General features: G+C 39.2%; 1 protein-coding gene across 8 annotated transcripts in view; it reads right to left on the bottom strand.

Moving 5' to 3' along the window:
- Positions 1-19,940, bottom strand: part of FBLN2 (fibulin 2) — a 136,131-nt gene that overhangs the window by 98,191 nt on the left and 18,000 nt on the right. Inside the window, exons 1-3 of one of the 8 annotated variants that reach the window (XM_080996717.1) lie at positions 19,721-19,792; positions 5,660-5,693; positions 3,822-3,902 (exon numbers count right to left, since the gene is read on the bottom strand). The exons of 2 other annotated variants lie outside the window; for them this stretch is intronic. The gene's annotated coding sequence lies outside the window, so the exon portion shown is untranslated. Of the gene's footprint in view, positions 1-3,821; positions 3,903-5,659; positions 5,694-19,720; positions 19,838-19,940 lie in introns of those variants that run through there. 5 more of the 8 variants (XM_080996724.1, XM_080996718.1, XM_080996720.1 and 2 more) reach the window with 5 other exon arrangements.

Genomic DNA, 19,940 nt, shown 5'->3' with positions numbered 1-19,940 from the left:
TCCGATTCGCCATAAATTTTGAACTACTTCAAGCAGTTTGCATGAGTCATTTATCTATTTATTTACCTTAAGAATACTGAATTCACCACAGCAGTATTCATCATTCGACGAAATGAGCCCAGGTTGCATTAACCATTTCAAACCCTGCTCCATCTTATTGCCAGAAAGAGCTGTTGTCTTTTTCAGCAACTTGACCAGCAATACAACATTATGAAATAATGTTTCGGGCACACAATGCATTTAATAGAATCATAGAATTGTAGAGTTGGAAGGGTCATCTAGCCCAACTGCAGGAATCTCAACAAAAGCATCCACGGCAGTTGGCCATCCCGCCTCTGCTTTTAAACCTCCAAGAGGTGTTATGTGTTGCAAGTCTTGAGACCTGGGTGACTTCTTCTGGATGGGGTTGTACACCCAATGGAAAGGGCCAGTCTGTAGCTTGTAGGGTGCTCACGGGGTGTTTGGACATGGAGGTGAGTCAGGGTGGGAAGATTAGGAGTTGCCTGTATTCTGCTTCTTGCACATAATTCTCTCTGCTATACACACCCCTCTATCTTTTTTAAACCATCCTGCTTCTCCCTACAGAATCCATGCAGCCTCTCCATCCTGGCCTGTGCCCTTCCCCAATCCTATCACACCACACACCCCAAAAGCCACCCATCCCTGCATCCTGTTTCCCAAAGTGCCTAGCCAGATCCCTCTGGGGAATTCCAGAAGAGACACAGGCAAGAAGATGTAGCACGTCAGAACCATGCTGGTCTACAGGGCTTATTCCCCTCCCCCTGCTTTTCTTTCTTTTAATATGTGTTTCTAATCTGATTTTTATTTTTAATTAGCTGCAGATTTTTTGTATATATTCATTCTTTGGTTTTATTGTTACATTGTTTTCTTGTTAATTATATGTGGATTTTCTTGGTGTCAACCTCATCATTTTACAGAAAGGGTGGAGTAGGAATGTAATAAGTAGATCTGGAACTTATTCTAAGGGTTTGACTCAAATAAAACGAAGAAGAAAATAAAAATGGAAACGCCAAAATCTTGTAACAATACGTTGTAATTTTGCTATGAGCCATGTTTTCCACTGTTGTATAGAAAGGCAACAGCTGAAAGTATGCTTGGAATTAAAATACAATGTGTTTGAGAAAGAAAGTAGGCACACTGACCACTTGGGCTGCCTCAACATGTTCATCCAACATCAGTGCAAAGTCTGATGCTTCCCCTTTCACTATCAGTTTTTGCTTCTGTTTATCTGAACGTGCAAGATATCTTGGGGAAGGTCAGTACTCCACTGCAACATTGGAGCTAGAACTGAACAGACTTACAAATTCTTACAGTATTTCCTGCTTTTCTCATTTTCAACTATCCATAATAGGAGTAAGTAATTCTGAATCTGATTTGTACAGACTCTTTGGTGCAAGTGCCCATATTCCAATGACCATCTTATTGAATTATTCAAATGATACTGGTGAACAAAAACTGTTCCATGAAGCCTAAGGGCAAGAGGATTCCCCTCTTCATAAACATTTCCTGAATTGTCTGAATATAGGGTGATTATATGAAACATGTCTTTAGGATTTAAATGATGCCAATTTATGCCATTTTTTGCCCTCACACTATGCTTGCTATTCCTGCTTAGAATCTTCTGCTGTCTTTGGTTTCAGGAGTCTAATTCTGATCCATCTCAAGCAAGCAGTTTATCCTCTACATTATATAGGATAATTACTGCATAATTATTGCAGTTGCCAGTTGTTCGTTCATGTTCTGAAAAGCACTTCAGTTACCTCTGACAGTGTGGTTTGGTAAAAATGCCAAGAATATTCTCACACTAATTTTTGATGAGCTCACACATTTCCGGATTGTGAGGGTGTGAAAGAAAGCACTTATCTAATGGTAGGAACAGACTTTCTGAAGTTGTAGGTTTTATATATTTTGAACATGATTCCCCTATTACTTCTTTTTGTTCAAAACATGTTTTTAGACTGATCTGGCCCACCTCAATTCCCTTTGTGCTTTGAAATTTTGAGGTTGCTTTTTGTACCAAAGTCAAATGAAACTAGCAGGTTTTGGCAATTCTATGGTGGTAAAAACAGAGAATATAATACTTGTGCTATACACTATATATTTTTCAAATAATTATATGTTGTAGAACACTTTCTATTCTATGTATTTATTGACCTGGGTTCACACTTAACACTGAGATATTGTGAAGGTGTGATTTGTTTGAATATCTGAACCCTGTCTGACAGACAAACCACAGTTTGTTTCCAGCAATAAACCATGATGTGAAGCCATAGTTTCCTGTTGGCTCATGAACCATGGCTTATTTTAACTATGGTTCAGCATTACATCCCAACCCAGGAAGCTTGTTAACCATGGTCTGTTTGGGTACCCACTGCACATACAGTGGTACCTCGGGTTAAGTACTTAGTTCGTTCCGGAGATCCGTTCTTACCCTGAAATTGTTCTTAACCTGAAGCACCACTTTAGCTAATGGGGCCTCCTGCTGCTGCCGCGCCGCCGGAGCACGATTTCTGTTCTCATCCTGAAGCAAAGTTCTTAAACTGAGGTACTATTTCTGGGTTGGCGGAGTCTGTAACCTGAAGCGTATGCAACCTGAAGCGTATGTAACCCGAGGTACCATTGTACTTGCAAATCTACAGAGGCATGAGGCAAGAACAGCTGGAAAACAAAGTAACTTTGAAGAAACAAACTATGGCTTGTTTGATCATCTGTGAGACAGTTCTGAGGTTTATTCAATAAACCATGTGTTAAACAAAACATGGCTTAGAATTATATATGAACTCACTCATTATCTTGTCAGCCTAACTTTGTGACTATGCTAACAGTGAACAGAGAGCTCTGTTTCCATGCCCACTTAAAAATTGTATAGCCCATCACAATAAAACAGAACATTCATAGTGATAAGGAAATCTGAAAAACAAAAGCAACCACCAGCTGTGGGGAAAACATTCTTTTGAAGCGAGGAACATTGATTGGTGGGCAAAACAGAAAAGTATAGCAATATAAAAGAAGGAGGGAAATGAAGGCTGAAAAACAATGGAAGAAATTGGCATATGGGCTTGCTGTCTTAGACAGTAGAAACAAAACTGCTTTCATGGCAGTAATAATTTTTAAAGCACACACAATAGGGGCTGATTCTGCATCTTTTGTTTATGTGTCTGCTGTGATTATGTGGCTTACAAATATGTTCACTTTAATTTTATAATTGGGGTTTATATGAGAATGGTAAATAGGTGTTTGCTTGTCTAGATGAACATGCAAATTAATGTGAAAGAGTTTTAAGGAAGTATGCTGATAATCCTGTTAGGTTTCCAGTTTTCCAGAAATACACACACACACACACACACACACACACGTATGTTTGATATCAGGATATATACACACACAACCCGCCCCCCGCCCCCCTGTGTTTCCATGTGCTCTGGCACTCATCATGGTGTTCCATGCACCAGAAGCAGTTTAATCATGCTGGCCACATGACCTAGAAAAGCTGTCTGTGGACAAACGCCAGCCCCCTCAGCCTGAAAGCAGAGATGAGTGCTGCACCCCATAGTCAAATTTGACTGGACTTAACTTTCCAGAGGTCCCTTTGCCTTTTACCTTTTTACCTGCATATATAGAAAAGATAAATATCATGGACAACTTGAATATGCAGGGGAGTATGAATGTGCTTAGTTCCAGTATTTCAGGCTTATGTGGCAAACTCAGAGTAGAAAAATGGAGCCATTTAGTAATTTTGACCTTAAAATACAACGTTCATCTAATTTCATTATCCTCGTTATTTCTCCTTCAGGACTTACACGCCTGCTTGCTATCTGTGAACTTGCCTGCAATGCCTTCAGTTCAGAGTGCGGCCTACATTCTTTTTCTGCTGGGAACTTCTGAAGAGAATGGAAAACGTAAATGTAAAATAAATAGCATTCTTCTGCCACTAGAAATATTATCTTTAGAGCCGGCTTTTAAATAAATCTCCCCCCCCCCTTTCTTTTAGTGCTTAACTTGGTAATATATTATTTGAATGTTACTCCAGCATCTATGAATAGCCAGTTGTTATACCAGGGTTGGTTGGGGGAATGTGTCACTGGAAAGATCATACACCTGGGCTATTCTCATGAGACCTTCCTTTTCCTCTCCCTTGCACTATTCTAATTAAACACATATTTTCAGCCACAGAAAAATCAAGTTTGTGTTTTGACTGGGCCTCTCGCACTCATGTGGACATGCTGTTATCCTTAGCACTGTTCTGTTAGGATTTTACCTGGTGGGTTCTTACTGAAATGAATAAAACTGCATGGAAGATAGATATTGATATAGATGCTATAGATATTCACTGCTAAGTTTTGAAAAGCCACAAATTAGTCAATGGATTGTGAAGGTGAGAGATGTAGAAACAGAAGGGCTGAGTTGTAGTCCTGCCAAACTGCATATAAATTTCCTTGTGCAATGTGCAGGATACCCTACAACTGCAGATAGTAAGACCTGGATTTCCAGTCTAAATCCAATATTTCATGGCATTCTCTCACTGGAAACAGACAAAATCTTGGATGTACAAATCTGGATTAAGAACAACTGTCAAACAGGCCCATTGAAACCTGCCATTTTCAAAGGAGCTTGCTCAGAATTTGACTTTTGAAGTAAAATATTGGGATCCTTTCTGTTTCGATGTCAGCATTTCTAGTTGGTTCTAAAATGACATGCAGATCATGCTGGGGGGAGGAGGGGGAGACAGGTTATAGGGGGGGTGTTGAGGGACGATTCTGGAAAATGTTTTAGCTCACATAGCACAAAGCCATGGTTTAGAATTATGAGGATAAGGCTAGGCTAGCCTGAGGTTCCATGAATTTCCCTTTCTGCCTCTGGTACAGCCACAAAAAGGAGTATAGGAATTTCTGCATTGCATCAGAACCCTGAACAGTGGCTAATCAAGTTAACCGTATTTTGGCTTTCTATTAAGTTTTTGCCTAGCACCTTTGCCAATTCAAGGAGAACCTAGAGTCCTGTTTATAGAGGAACTTCCACCTATCAAGGAACAGCCAGTTCTTGAGTTGTTGGAGATGGGGACTCAACCATCATTAATCCTCTTTTTCGAAGCAAGCTTTGCTTAAACCTGATTCCTGTATATTCCCTAAAGGACATTTTTGGATTCCACATTCCACATGGTGACCAAGTGCAAACTCAATGGCTTCAACACCAGCAGCCCTTCCATTGCTGTTTACCATCAGCCTGATCAAAAAACAAAAACCTCTGGAACTAATGCTAATCCGTTACATTATTAGTTGCAAATGATGAGGATATTAGTGATCAGTCAATGAGCCATGGGAAATCTCAGTTTCGATCCCAGTTATCCTGGCTCCCCAAGCTGCCCAGGCTGAATGCTAGGAATATGTCAAAGCTGTAGGACCCCTCCCCCATGACTATCTGATCTCTTTAAACCACATTTTTTTTGTTACCAAGATTCCCCCTGGCCAGGACATGGTAAATTTCGATGGGGACGAATAAACACAAGCCTTCATCATTATGTACTGAGGCCATGATGGATTACGAACTAATTAAAATTCCTTCAATATCCCGATTGTATATATTAGCATATCATATGCTGAAACAAATCAGCATACAGCCTGGGAACTTATTTACTTACTTAAAATCTCCAAGTTCATTATTCATCATTGTAACTGAAACAAAAAACAAATTATGTAGTTCAGCATATTCCTGGTGCCCATAATTACATAAAAATACATCACATGCAACATTTAAAAGGGTGGGACAGAAAATTCTACAATATGCATAGGAAGATGCAGCCAGCATAGAGATCTCCATGCTCACAACTGGCACAATTTTTCAACAATTTTACATGCTGAACCAAGTAAAAAATAGTGAAACAATGTTAACATGCAAGAAAACATGTAGTCAAAGGTCATCATAGGGGTCAAATCGATTATAGTACTTTGTAAAAAGGAGACAGATTTGCAACCAACCAAAAATGGGGGAGGGGGGCCCTGAGTTGCAGTCTGTAGGAATGCATTTGGGAAAGAATTTGGTTTAATTGAACTGGTCCACATACTAGGGCATGGGTAGGCAAACCAAGGCCTGGGGGCCGGATCCGGCCCAATTGCCTTCTCAATCCAGCCCAGGGACGGTCCGGGAATCAGCGTGTTTTTACATGAGTAGAATGTGTCCTTTTATTTAAAATGCATCTCTGGGTTATTTGTGGGGCCTGCCTGGTGTTTTTACATGAGTAGAATGTGTGCTTTTATTTAAAATGCATCTCTAGGTTATTTGTGGGGCATAGGAATTCGTTCATTTTTTCCCCAAAATATCATCCGGCCCCCCACAAGGTCTGAGGGACAGTGGACCGACCCCCTGCTGAAAAAGTTTGCTGACCTCTGTACTAGGGAATATTGGCTGGGAATAGGAGCAAGCGGGTTAGGCAGGGAGGCAACAAGAGTAGCAGGATAGAGGCAGGGGATTATATTTTGCTTGCATTTTCCTCCATTTTTGTCGGCTGTATATATTATATATGATGTTATCCACCTTTGGGATAAGACAGGCCACAAGCCAGAATGAATAAACGCATTCACATATACATACACTGACCTTCCCTTCTGCATGTATAAAAGGTTACTTGTGTCTTTTCCACAGGCTGCCTCTCATACTTTCCTTTCCCACTCTGTTCTCCAAGGCATACACAGGTTATCCCTCAGAAATACAAGAACTACCCAAAGTTTAATGTTTCTTTGCATGTTTTCCAAAGGGGCTTGGGTATTTAAAATATTAAGCAGAATGTGAATTTATGAAGGCTCAATTCACTGCAGGCAATTTTGCTGTTGAATTTTCTCCAGATAAATTGCAAGTATCTGTTGTAACCAAGCTCACACGTTACACAGAAACATGCATGCAAACACGTCACCACAGAGACATGTATTTCTCAAGATTTTGGTTCTAGAGTCATGGTATACCACAGGGATGTTGCCTTCCACTTCAGGTAAAATTAGGAACATAGAAATATGTTTATCAGCTGTTTTCAGCAAACCAAGACTGTTCCTGAAACTGTTGAATTTCATGTTGGGAAATATCAGCATCAAAGCCCAGCATCCAGAAATCTTCCATAGTATGTCAGTCTTGGTAGTGCACCCTTAATTGTCAATTATACTTAGTGGTTTCACCTTCTGCTATAGCCATATCTCCAAAATAACAGATAAGATTTGGTTCAAGTCTGATAATGAACTCTGAAAAAATCATGGGACATTTATATCACAATAAATCTCACTACAAGAGTATTTGCTATTTATTGTAATAAATTGTCCATCAAAGTTGTCTAGACAATGCCATTTCCATGATTAACAGTCAATTTTGATTGCAATATACAGTAACATGTTAATTGCACCATATTTTGCTTTCTCCATATCAATCTCCAGCATGTTTTGGTTGCAGCCTTTCTATGATTTTCCACACTCTGACAGCAAGAGACTGATTGCTGCAGATAAAACTGGAGTCTGTTAATGTGCTTATGCTTTGATCTTCAAAATACTCATGAAGCATCTAAGAACTCTGGTTCTCCAGAGGATAAGATGCCAGTCATACCATTTTTCTAGCCTGGCTGGTGGTCTTGTAATGTGGGCATATACACATCAGGCTTTTTTTTTTTTTTTTTTTTTTGCTTTTTTTAAAAAAATAAATCTTTTTTGTGTTTCACAAAGAACGACCCCTGCTGCTTTTCAAATAACACTTTTCAGAGCAATTTAAATGTCTTAAACTGGTTCCTATTCTGTCCTGCACTCACATACCTGTTACACTTCCTTAGATAAAAGGTCGCATTTAAAAACCAATTAACTACTCTCCTTGTGTAAAGTCATCCTTAAAAAGATGAAATCTTCAACCTGTTATTTGTTTTTAGAGAAAAGATGCATTTGGCTTCTGAATGACAAATATAGATATAGTACAACTCCTAGACTTCACATCTCTGCTTACCCTTATAGCTGGGACCTGTCCTACCATTAGATATAGTGAGGCAGCCACCCCTAAGGCATCTGATTTGAGATGTCATGAAATAGTAAATTAAATAACCAGCAATTTGCTGCTAAGTGGAATGATCTGTCTCAGGAGCCAAAATGACTTGACTGGCCTTGGGCATTATGCACCATGACTTGCAGATAGGGAGACTATTGCTGCTCTGCTTCAAGCAGCAAGTAACTTGAGCTGCGCACCTTCCAGCCTACTTTCCTTGACAGTATCTGTTCTCCATTAGACAGCGAGCTCTGGCACTAAACATAGATACTGAGCCTTTACTTAATAACGCAAGAAGGATCCTTCGAAGTCCTGCATTCTAGTCTCACAGTAAGCAAGCAGGACACAACCGCAATAACCCTTTCCTACTCATGATCCCCAGCAACTGATGTTTCAAAGCATTCTGCCTCTGATACTGGAGGTAGCACAAAGTCATCATGGCTAGTAGCCACTGACAGTCTTATCCTCCATGAATTTATCTAATCTCCTTTTAAAGTGATCCAAGTTGGTGGCCATCTTGTGGAACCCAATACATAGTTAAATTCCACAGTTTAACTGCATTGGGTGAGTTGGCATAACAGCTGAATGGGTTAAATTGTTTCTTGGAAATTAAGATGTGGCATAAATGCATCTGGCTTTTCCACTCACACCAGCAGCTTGTTTAGTTTACTATGAAACTCAATTGACAAAACAAACTTTCCTAATAATAATATATAAATACCAATTAATGTCATTTAGCTGGAGGCGAAAAATTATTGTTTTAATGCAGGACAAGCTGAAGCACGTCTTTGAAATACTCAGACTGAAATGTTAATCACTACCACAGATTTCAAACAAATTGAATTCAGACAAATGTTTCAGGAAGAGGGGAGTTTTTAATGACACAAAACCCAAACATGCTGAGAAACAGTACTTTCTAGTTTTCCTCCAGGAATGGAAGCAAAATCTTTGAAACTGAAGCTTAAATCTGTCATGCTGTTAATGAGTCTGCAACCATTAACCATCAGTCAAAAGCTTGCACAGAATCTCTCCATAAAAGATAATGAAATTAATTTGATTCGTTAAGATACATAGATGCATGCCTTTCTCTTTGATGTAAAATGCTGCCATTCAGAAATAACAATATCACCAGCTGTAGATTCTCCCATGTAACTCATGTTTGCTTTTCAGTGTGCTGTACTTTGAATAAAGAACTGTGTGAAGCTGTCATGAGGGATTTAAACTACGGTGTCAACAGTATGCAAACATCTCCCAGTTCTCTCTCTCTTTTCCATCAGATGCCAATGAAACCTTAACAAGGGTTTAGAAGCTGGGGGGAGGGAGGCTGAATGCGGGCTAACAAATGAAGGTCTAAGTCCTGCTCAGAGTAGACCTACCATAATTAATAGACCCAAAATTAATGGCATACCTTCCATCACTGGAGTGAGGAAAATTGGGACACAACCTTGACGGGCATCCCTCCTCTCACTCTAGCCCTCTCCCTTGCATCTTTATGCACTGCCTTCAGCCACCACTGCCATGGTCACTGCCACCAGTGTAGCCAGTGTGGTGCTGGCTTCTGGAAGTATGTTGGCTGGAAAGGCACGGTGGAAGGAGGAAGAACACTGGTGACGGGGGGGGATGGGCAGGGTAAGTTTTGCTTCTGTCTTTTGGTCCTGCACTCTGGTGTGAGCCAATTTACTTGCGCCACAGCACAGGGTGAAAAATGGGACACCTGGGATTGGGGTCAGAAGCCAGGGTGGCTTCTGTAAATCTGGAATGTCCCAATTTAAATGGGACAGTTGCGCAGTATGTGATGGGCCCAAGAAGGATTCTTTGCTACACTATCCATTCGTTACAGTAGAATCCTACACTACAATTCGGAAATTTCCCATTCTGAGAACTGATCTGAATTCTAAACACTCTGGACTCCGCCCCTTTCATTTATTCTCCTCAATGTTTCTAATGTACATGGAGAATACCAGCTAGCTACATCCCAGACATTTTATGCTGTGAACCACCTTGAGATCGTCAGATGAAGGGCAGTATACAAATTAAACAGAGGAGGAGAAGAAGAGGAAGAAGAAGAGGAGGAGGAGGAAGAAGTTGTTGTTGCTACTATTGTTACTATTATTTGTGCTCTGGACATAGTCCCAGATATCGGCACATTTTGATGAATGTATGAAAAAGGCTGGCACACAGGGAACATCTGGAGAGAATCTTGTGAAATGGTCTTCTCTCCATAAAGTAATGGAAGTAGTATGGTGGGCACAACATTGTAATATTTATTCAGGAATTGTAGAGACATGTGTGACCACTGGGTCAATCTTTGTGGGTCTGTTGCTCTCCATTCTTCCCCACTTTGAAGATTCTTCCCAGTTCTTTAACAGACATTTTCTACCGTAACAGAACAACTTTAGAATTGCTCAAGGGTTTGGATATACCAAACAGGGTTTTTTTTTTATAAAAAAAAAACTTTCCCCCTTTAAAGTGGAACTTTCTTCCTAATCATGTTTATTTAGTGATTGAAGGGTGCAGTTGTTTCTTCAACTTTTGTAGGGTGGAAACCTTCTACACAATCATGTTCACTTTTCTTTCCTTCATCTCACATGCTTTCTGAGGGTAAGACTGATGAAAGGAGTGCCTTAACTCAAGATATACAGGTAGAAAAGATCAAAATGTTATGTGCTTTCTAGTGGGAGTACCTCTCCTTGGAAAGCAACCAATTGAAGAACCTTTGGAAGCATTCTACAACTTACAACCATTCTACAACCAACTTGCTTCTGGGATGGGAAGTGCAAGGCAAGATTGAGTGGGCAGATCTTGGTGACAAAATTTATTTTTAAGCTGCTTAACTTTACTGGAATTTAAAATATTGTTTTCCCCCTATATTCAGGATCACCCAATCCAAAACATTTATAAATATACATGCTTTGGGGAAAGGGTTTTAATGGAAGTGTTAGAAACTCAGATATATAAGCTAATCACCAAATGGCTCCTTAAACCTAGGCTATGGTCGCCACAACAGAATGTCTAGGTGCCTTTTTCTGCTGTGGAATTTATTATTACTATTACTATAAATTTCATTTCTATACCACTTTGTATTCTAAAGAAAAAACCTAAAAGCGGTTTACAGCACATTAAATAAAATAAAGCGATAAATAAATAAAGCAATAAACAAACAAAACAGTCCAGAATAAATCAAATTCAAGCTTCAAGGAAAATATATAGATCCTTCTCTAAGTAACATTTTTCTTTTCCTATATTTATTTACCTACAATGATAAAGCTGCCCCATAACAGACGTACTCTAGGAAGCCAGGGTGATGTAGTGGTTAGAGCGTTGGCCTACGGCCTGGGAGATTGGGTTCAAATCCCCACTCAGTCATGAAGCCGGTCATAGTCTCTTAAACTACCTCACAGGGTCATTCTAGGGATTAACTGAGGAGTGGGGCGAACCATGTACACCTTGGAGAAAAAGGTAGTATATTAAATACATTAAATAAGCTCTTCTGCTTACCTGCTTAAGAAAGCTGGAGGGCTCAGCCAGTTGGAGATGTCAGTCACCAATCTGGCATTCAGAGATCTCCAAGTAGCTGAAATTGGACCAGCACCAGCGGCAAAATGAGAATTTAATGAAAATCTATGTTATGCACCAGGTCTATCTTACATGGGGCTATTGCAGACCAGGACACATGTTGGGAACCAGTATGCTATTTTAGATGGGCTTAGAGATGCCTAGGAGATTTACTATTCACAGAATATCAGGCTTCAATCACTTACAATAAACTGCTTTTGAAAGTTAGTCTTCAAAGCGGGGTGCCACGTGACACATGGGGGTAAGGAAGTAATGCTTGTGAATTACAAGCTACAAAATTGTGGGTTTGTCTGGTGGCTAAGACTGTAATTCTAACCCCAGTTTCCTGGGGGTAAGCCCCATTGACTTCAATAGGACTTACTTCTGGGTAGACAGGTTAGGTATGCATTGTAACTAACCTTTGGAAAAGAGCCAATATATATAGGTTGCTTCATTATCTTAATTCAATTTGCAAACCCTTGAGGTCTGGGTTTTTGTATACTACATGGAATCTATGCGCAGTAATTGCAAAGGCCAGTCTTTCTGGGAATTTGGGGGAAATACTTACAGTCACATTATGCCCTTGATGTATTTGTGTGGTTCTCAGGATCTTAATGAGCTTGGAGCTTCATACCAGATTTCCCCCATAAACCAGAATCACATTAGAATATCTGTTTTGGTTTCTTTTGTAAATTATATATTATGTTCCCTTATTACCACAGGAAGTTATTGTGGTCTTTTCCATAAGTAACATGTGGCTTGCAAACCAGTCCTGTACCAAATGGGTTGTGCTGTACTTTATTAACAAATAAAAAGAAAAGGCTAAAGTGAAGGCCCTTGTCCATCAAATGTTGTATTACTGTGGCTAGTCTCATTGCCCCAAGTTGTATTATTTCCTGCTCAAACATAAATACCAGATGAAACAGACTGAACGGAAGGAACGAGCACTTAAGCACAAGTCTGAGCATGGGTCCAAATGTTCTGTGCAATACCTATTTCTAGAACCTAACTGCAGAGCAATTCTTAAACATTTCACTACATGAAGAAATATGACTCATGGTCCTGGAGGTTTTGCTAAATATGATTAGAAGGGACCGTTTGATTAAAGGTATACAGGTCGGAGCTAAACAGTACAAATTGAAAGCATTTGCAGATGATTTAGTATTGACGTTACAGGAGCCAGAATCTAGTACTAAAAGAGTTTTAGAATTGATTCAGGAATTTGGTCATGTGGCAGGATTTAAGTTGAACAAGTTAAAAACCAAGGTGCTTGAGAAAAATTTAACTTTGATTGAGAAAGAGAGGTTTCAGAAGGAGACAGGTTTAACATTGGTTAAGAAAGTAAAATACTTGGGGGTTAACATGACTGCTAAGAATTTAAACTTATTTAAAGACAACTATGAGAAATGTTGGACAGAGGTGAAAAAGGATTTAGAGATATGGTCAAACTTGAAGCTTTCCTTACTAGGTCGAATTGCTGTTATAAAGATGAATGTATTGCCAAGAATGTTATTTCTCTTTCAATCATTGCAAATTGTGGACAAAATGGACTGTTTCAAGAAGTGGCAGAGAGATATTTCAAAATTTGTCTGGCAGGGCAAAAAGCCTAGAATAAAATTTAAAATACTAACCGATGCAAAGGATAGAGGTGGATTTGCCCTGCCAGACCTTAAACTCTATTATGAATCAGCAGCATTCTGCTGGTTGAAAGAATGGCTGCTTCTTGAAAACACAGACATTTTGGATTTAGAAGGTTTCAACAATGTTTTTGGGTGGCATGCATACTTGTGGTATGATAAGGTTAAAGCACATAAAGCATTTAAAAACCATATTGTCAGAAAAGCATTGTTAAATGTCTGGATAAGATACAAGGACTTATTGGAAAATAAAACCCCTAGGTGGTTGTCACCGATGGAAGCAAAGGCTCAGAAAAGGCTCAATATGGAGGCCAAATGGCCGAAATATTGGGAAATTTTGGAACAAGAAGGAGACAAATTGAAATTGCAGAGCTTTGAAAAATTAAAAGATAAAGTGCGAGATTGGCTTCATTACTATCAGATAATGGAGGCATATAATTTGGATAAGAAAATTGGCTTCCAGGTAGAAAATTCAAAATTGGAAACAGAATTGTTAGAACCCAATACTAAGATTTTGTCAAGAATGTATAACTTGTTGTTGAAATGGAATACTCAGGATGAAACTGTGAAATCTGCTATGATTAAATGGGCACAAGATTTAGGACATAATATCATGTTTGCTGACTGGGAACAGTTGTGGACCACAGGTATGAAATTTATGGCATGTAATGCCCTAAGAGAGAATATTATGAAAATGATATACAGGTGGTACATGACACCAGTCAAGCTTGCAAAAATTTACCATGTGCCCGATAATAAATGTTGGAAATGTAAGGAAAATGAAGGTACTTTCTTTCACCTTTGGTGGACGTGCCCAAAGATTAAGGCTTTCTGGGAAATGATATATAATGAATTGAAAAAGGTATTTAAATATACCTTCTTGAAGAAACCAGAGGCCTTTCTCCTGGGCATAGTCGGCCAATTGGTGCCAAAGAGGGACAGAACTTTCTTCATGTATGCTACAACAGCAGCAAGAATTATTATTGCAAAGTATTGGAAGACACAAGATCTACCCACCTTGGAAGAATGGCAGATGAAGGTGATGGACTATATGGAATTGGCGGAAATGACTGGCAGAATCTGAGACCAGGGAGAAGAGTCGATGGAGGAAGATTGGAAAAAGTTTAAAGATTATCTACAGAAATATTGTAAAATTAATGAATGTTAGAATGATGTTGGATAGAAACTAAGTGGTCTTTAGCTGAAAGGTTACAAGGGAAGATGAAAAAAGGGTTTATTATGTAATATGTAAAAATCTAAAATTACAATATTTTTATGACTAATGATTAGGATACTAAAAGAGGGGAGGGATTTGCTGAACAAAATAACTGAACTGGAATACAAAAAAGGAAGGTGTGAGGAGGTCCTGGAAATAAGCAAATGAAGGTCAAGTAATAGAAGGAAAGAATTATTTTTAAATATTTTTACTTTGTATTCTTTCTTGTTTTTTTTTTCTTTATTTTTGTGTGTTTTGTAAAACATTGAAAATCTTAATAAATATCTTATTTTTAAAAAAAATGAAGAAATATGACTCATATCCAATACCCATTTCTTAATCACTTGGTCTGTGCTGTCCAAAAAGCTTTACCTTCTATATTTATCCTTATTTCTTCTCCTGGAGCCAGAAAAGTGGTCCCAAGCACCCCCTAATATCACAAAATCTTTTTAAGATGAAATTGGCTGTTTTAGGAATCTTGCACTATCTTGTATGCCCTTATAGCCAGGAATATTCTCATAGATGCCTTCCTTATCCTACTAAAATTGTCCAGTAGCACCTTAGAGACCAACTAAGTTTGTTCTGGATATAAGCTTTCATGTGCATGCACACTTCTTCAAGCTTATACCCAGAACAAACTTAGTTGGTCTCTAAGGTGCTACTGGACAATTTTTTAAATTTCTAAATTTATTTCGACTGCGTCAAACCAACATGGCTACCTACCTGAATCATTATTGTTGTTGCTTTTCTGGGGCAGGACCATTGTGCCCAAGTCCGCATCTAGCTTGACGCTTGTTGACTTTACGGATCCGAACAGTCCACAGAGAACTGTGTACCAAAAAGCCATCTTCCAACAACAGTTAGCTCCAAAAGATTTTAATTCATCACCAAGGAACCTTCATGTCATTTTGTCAAAGCTTAAACTCAAGGTTGGTCCTAAGTGACAGGCCTACACAGCAAATCCACAGCAGTAACATTCAACCAGAGGTCAGCTGGCCGAGATGAGCCTCACATACCTCAGTCAACTGTGGGTAGGCTGACCCATTAATATCATAGGGTTTGGGTGTGGTCAGGGGACAGAGATGGACAAGAGAGAAACTCCTGTGAGAGAAACTAGAAGAAAAACTCCTGTGTAAAATCTGTCATGGGCCAGTAAGGTTTTCCAAGTCTGACTGCTAGCATCCATTCAGGACAGAAGGGAGATGCAGTTATTGGTCATTCCGAGGCCCTTTACTACAGAGCTGCCAGGAAAGTTATGAGGCATACGAGCAACCTCCATACATGCATTTTACTGTCCTATTTAGTTACAGTCTCCTAGACAAGTACAAGCCCAAATGTATGATACAATATCCCTACCTCTTGGCATAAATGGGTGAAGGCAAGTCATCTGAGCATGGTAGCCACTGCGTGAAATGTTCTACTTTTGTCAATTCTTCATTCCTTTGAAAACAAGCAACTTCTTATTCGTTTTCCAGTAAAGGAAAATTATAAACGCAAGCGGGATTAAGCAAGGGAATATAACTCATTATTACAAGGAAGCAAGAAAATGAGCTAATGCTCAAGCAATCCACTCACGTTGCCCACAGTCCGTAGACAACAGATAACAGAGCCAGTAAAAATTAATGCAACAGAAGGAAACATGAAGAAACAACTGACATGAAAAGAAAGGCCTTCAAGAAGATGCAGTTTTCAATCTGATAGAAAGCACCATATGTTATCAATAAAATTAATACTCTATATATGTCTGCAACACATCTTCTTCCCCAGTGATAAGAATCAAACATTTGTTCTAGATTACATTTTGATTTATTAGAATCACAGTATAGACAGTGATTACTGACAGGGAGGGAGGGAGCCCAGGGCGGGGCCCAATATATATAACTCAGAATTTGCTGCCCTTCCACATCACCTCAAAGCACTCTAGCTAATGGTAGCACAAGCCCTCTGAGGACCTGATGTAGCTCTTTAGTGGAAGTGGAAGGCCTAAGTGGACACTTTCACATATTACATAAATATATAAATTGTTTGATGGGGTCCATGCATAGCCTGGGGTACACAGACCCGGGGAGGGCGGGTCATGCTTGCCTATAAAATGTTAAATATTACATATTTTGAACCCTTAGCTGCAATACCATTCTTGCCCAGTGTAGCATTTCTGGAATACAAATGTACAAAAAGCCGAAGACCAAATTGGGATAGACCTACTAACAAGCTGCTAACTAGATGTTGAGGAAATGTCAACACCCAGTAAGACCCTAGTTTATGAGCATCCACCAGGCAGCAGTAGTCAATATGATGCTCTCCCAATGTGATTGGACTCCATCCCCCGCCAGCCTGGCCAGTGTTGAGGGAAAATGGGAGCTGTAGCAGTAACATCTGGAGGTCAGCTTCTACACAAGAGAGTAAACAGATGGCCCTTATTCCTATCTTTGAACAAACCAACCTCCTAAGTCTTTGGTCCAATCTAGTAGGGCACTTCTTATATTTTTGTATATTTTTAACTCAGCTGATATATATTGCGCTGGCTAGGGCTAAACTCTAGCCAGTTGGGTCAACAAATGCAACAATTAGCCTCGTATACAGATGTATTTCTATAAATAAAGAACATCTGGTTTTTTGGCTGCTTGTAATAGATCATCAGTTTCTGAGCTTATTATCCTGGGCAGTGACCACTGTTCTCCACTGTTCTACGGGTTCTTGGTGTTTTGCGCCTTGCTGTTTGTGCCTATCTGACAAAAATAGCACATTTAAGTGTACATAATGCCTTTGGACTGGGTAATGTTTGAGGTACAGAACCACAAACAGCCCTTTTTCAAGACAGAATTTAAATTCTTTGAATTTATCTTGTTTACTTTACACAAACCCTGTTTCTTCCATACAGATGGATACGATCTGTCAAAGACTTGGAACATTTTATCCCATAGCAGAACTTGTTTAAACTACCATCTGTTCTTTCTAGATGGGCACAATAGGACCAGGAACTATTTACCATTCCATAAATTAAGAACAGAATTTGGACAGCTTCTTACAAAAATGAGGTAAGAATGAATCGGATGACTTCTGCTAGCACATCCTTCATAATAAACCAATATCAGGAGTTGTCTTTTTGTCTCTTGGTTAAGAATTAATATACTGTACTGCTTAAGATGCACAGGGATGGCTACTGTGACTTCAGTGGAGATACAAATTGGCCAGTTCTCTACTGACCCTCAATCTGTTATGCATTATGATAGTATATTGTAGGTAGAGATTTATTAGTATGTAACACTACAGTTTAGATCAGGCTTCCTCAACCTTGGCCCTCCAGATGTTTTGAGACTACAATTCCCATCATTCCTGACCACTGGTCCTGGTAGCTAGGGATCATGGGAGTTGTAGGCCAAAAACATCTGGAGGGCTGAGGTTGAGGAAGCCTGGTTTAGATCTTTGGTTAAATACTGGAGTCAAAGAGCTGAACACCTATTTCAGATCAGTATGTGAACTTTGGCCTGTCTCACCTTTTCTCATGAATTGGCTGCATAGTCCTATCTTCAGTGTCCATTCTCTTACAGATTTTCTCCCACCTGATTCTTCTAGCTCTGACCTTTTTTCTCATTCTTTTATGTTTCTTAGCATTCCGACTATCTTATTCAACTCCATCCTGGATATGCTGCTTTATGAACCCACTGCCTCCTTCTTTCTTAGGGTCTCCTTTGAAACCCCCTTTCCCCAGACCCTGATTTCCTTTGCCCTTCTGTAGGATTAGGGCAGCTGCTGTCTGCCCAACACACATTTAATACAAGGACAGCTCAGGCAATTGCTGACAAAGCTTCACTTCCCCTATAAAACTCTATAATGCCTTATAATATAGATGATTAATTCTCTTATATTCTGATGCATCTGTTATATTGTATGCAAGAAACACGTGTGAATGCACACTTTCTGCTTCTCACTAGCGTACACACACACACATCAATATCCTCCATTCACAATCGGCTCTAACATTGTCTCAGCTCCTGGAGGATTATGTGAAGTTTAACAGAAAAAAATGTGCTCAGACACATTGTATCAAGAGACCTCATGATTAACCAGCAATAGGACTTGCAAAACAATGTCTTTCATTTGTCTTCTACATAATGAAGACAATTACTCCATTCTAAAAAAGAAATATCAGATTGGAAGAGAATCTATTCATCAAAAGATTGCAAATACACACACACACACTTTGCTAAAAGCAAAAGGGAGGCAGCAAATCGATTCATTGTTATGGTCTTTTTAGGGACAACTGTTCATCAGAGTGAACATGCAATTTCTGTAAGCAGTGTTAATGAGAGTCGTGCGAGTTACATTTCATCACATGCCACAGTGAAAATGTAATCCTTATTAAGAGAAGACTGGTGCTTGGAGTATGCTGTGTCTCATAGCATGTTTCCTAATGCAGAAAAAAAACCCTAAACATAGCTAATTTTGATTGATCTGAAGTGATTCAGCTATGACCATCAACTGAAAATACTATCCCTTGCTTACTCTGCACTCTTTGTAGCTGTTGTGATTCCTTAAGAATTCACATCACAAGAAATTCTGCAAAGAAATGACTGCTCCCAAGCATTTTTCATCACACGAGCCAATGGAATGAGGAAAGGAAAAAAGCTCATGAAGCACTCGACACTGTCAGAACCTAAATTATTCTCTGATATTTTGTAACACAGGCAATCAGCTTTTATAAGGGCCTGACCCTGTCAGTCTCATATGGCTCACATTCAATCTGTCACACTGAATCACAACTCCTCCTTGATTTGTACCAACAAAAGCAAACTTAACTTTCTCTAAGAATGTAAAGTTTAAAAGACATTGCTTAATTCAACCCAAAGCCCAGACGTAGCATCTAAAGCAATTGCTTCTCATTAAAAAGAATGCATAAACCAATTTAAGATGTAATTAATAATACAAATACTTCTTTCTGCATCTGAGATACCTTGCAGAAAAGTAGAATGCAACGACTCTGTATGCAACCTTCACCATAGTTTTTTACAGTCAATAGCTAAAAATACCCACTAAATCATTTTACATCTGCTAAAAGTTTTCAAACCTTGTCAGACAGAACAAACTTAACAATAACTTTAAATGCTGAGATGTAAATCTTAAGAACAAAGCCTAGGAATAAAGACGACAGCAATATATACTTTTAGAACCAGCAAATCACAATATGTAGCTAAACCAAGAGATTTTTAAAATTCTTATGCAATAATAAACCTAATAGATGCGTTTAGTTAACTATTACAATGCACATGTGGGTAGATTTACAGACCTGTGGCTATAGTTACAGTTTCTTATAACCTTTTGTCTCCAGTCATATTACTGGTCCTCTGTTTCCAAGTGCTGCTTTCAACTCACATCCATTCCAAAGGAACTGCCTAGATTTTGTGGTGTAATCTGAGCAGGGAAGTACCATGTGCCTATGATACGGTTAATTCACTTTTTACCTCCCTCTGATGTGCAACGGGGTGAGGGGAGAGCATAAAAAGGGA

The sequence above is a fragment of the Podarcis pityusensis genome, assembly GCF_964106645.2.
Source record: "Podarcis pityusensis genome assembly, chromosome: 2".
Taxonomy (NCBI): Eukaryota; Metazoa; Chordata; class Lepidosauria; order Squamata; family Lacertidae; genus Podarcis; species Podarcis pityusensis.
The sequence above is the reverse complement of the archived record's forward strand: the minus strand, read 5'-3'. Positions and strand labels throughout refer to the sequence as shown.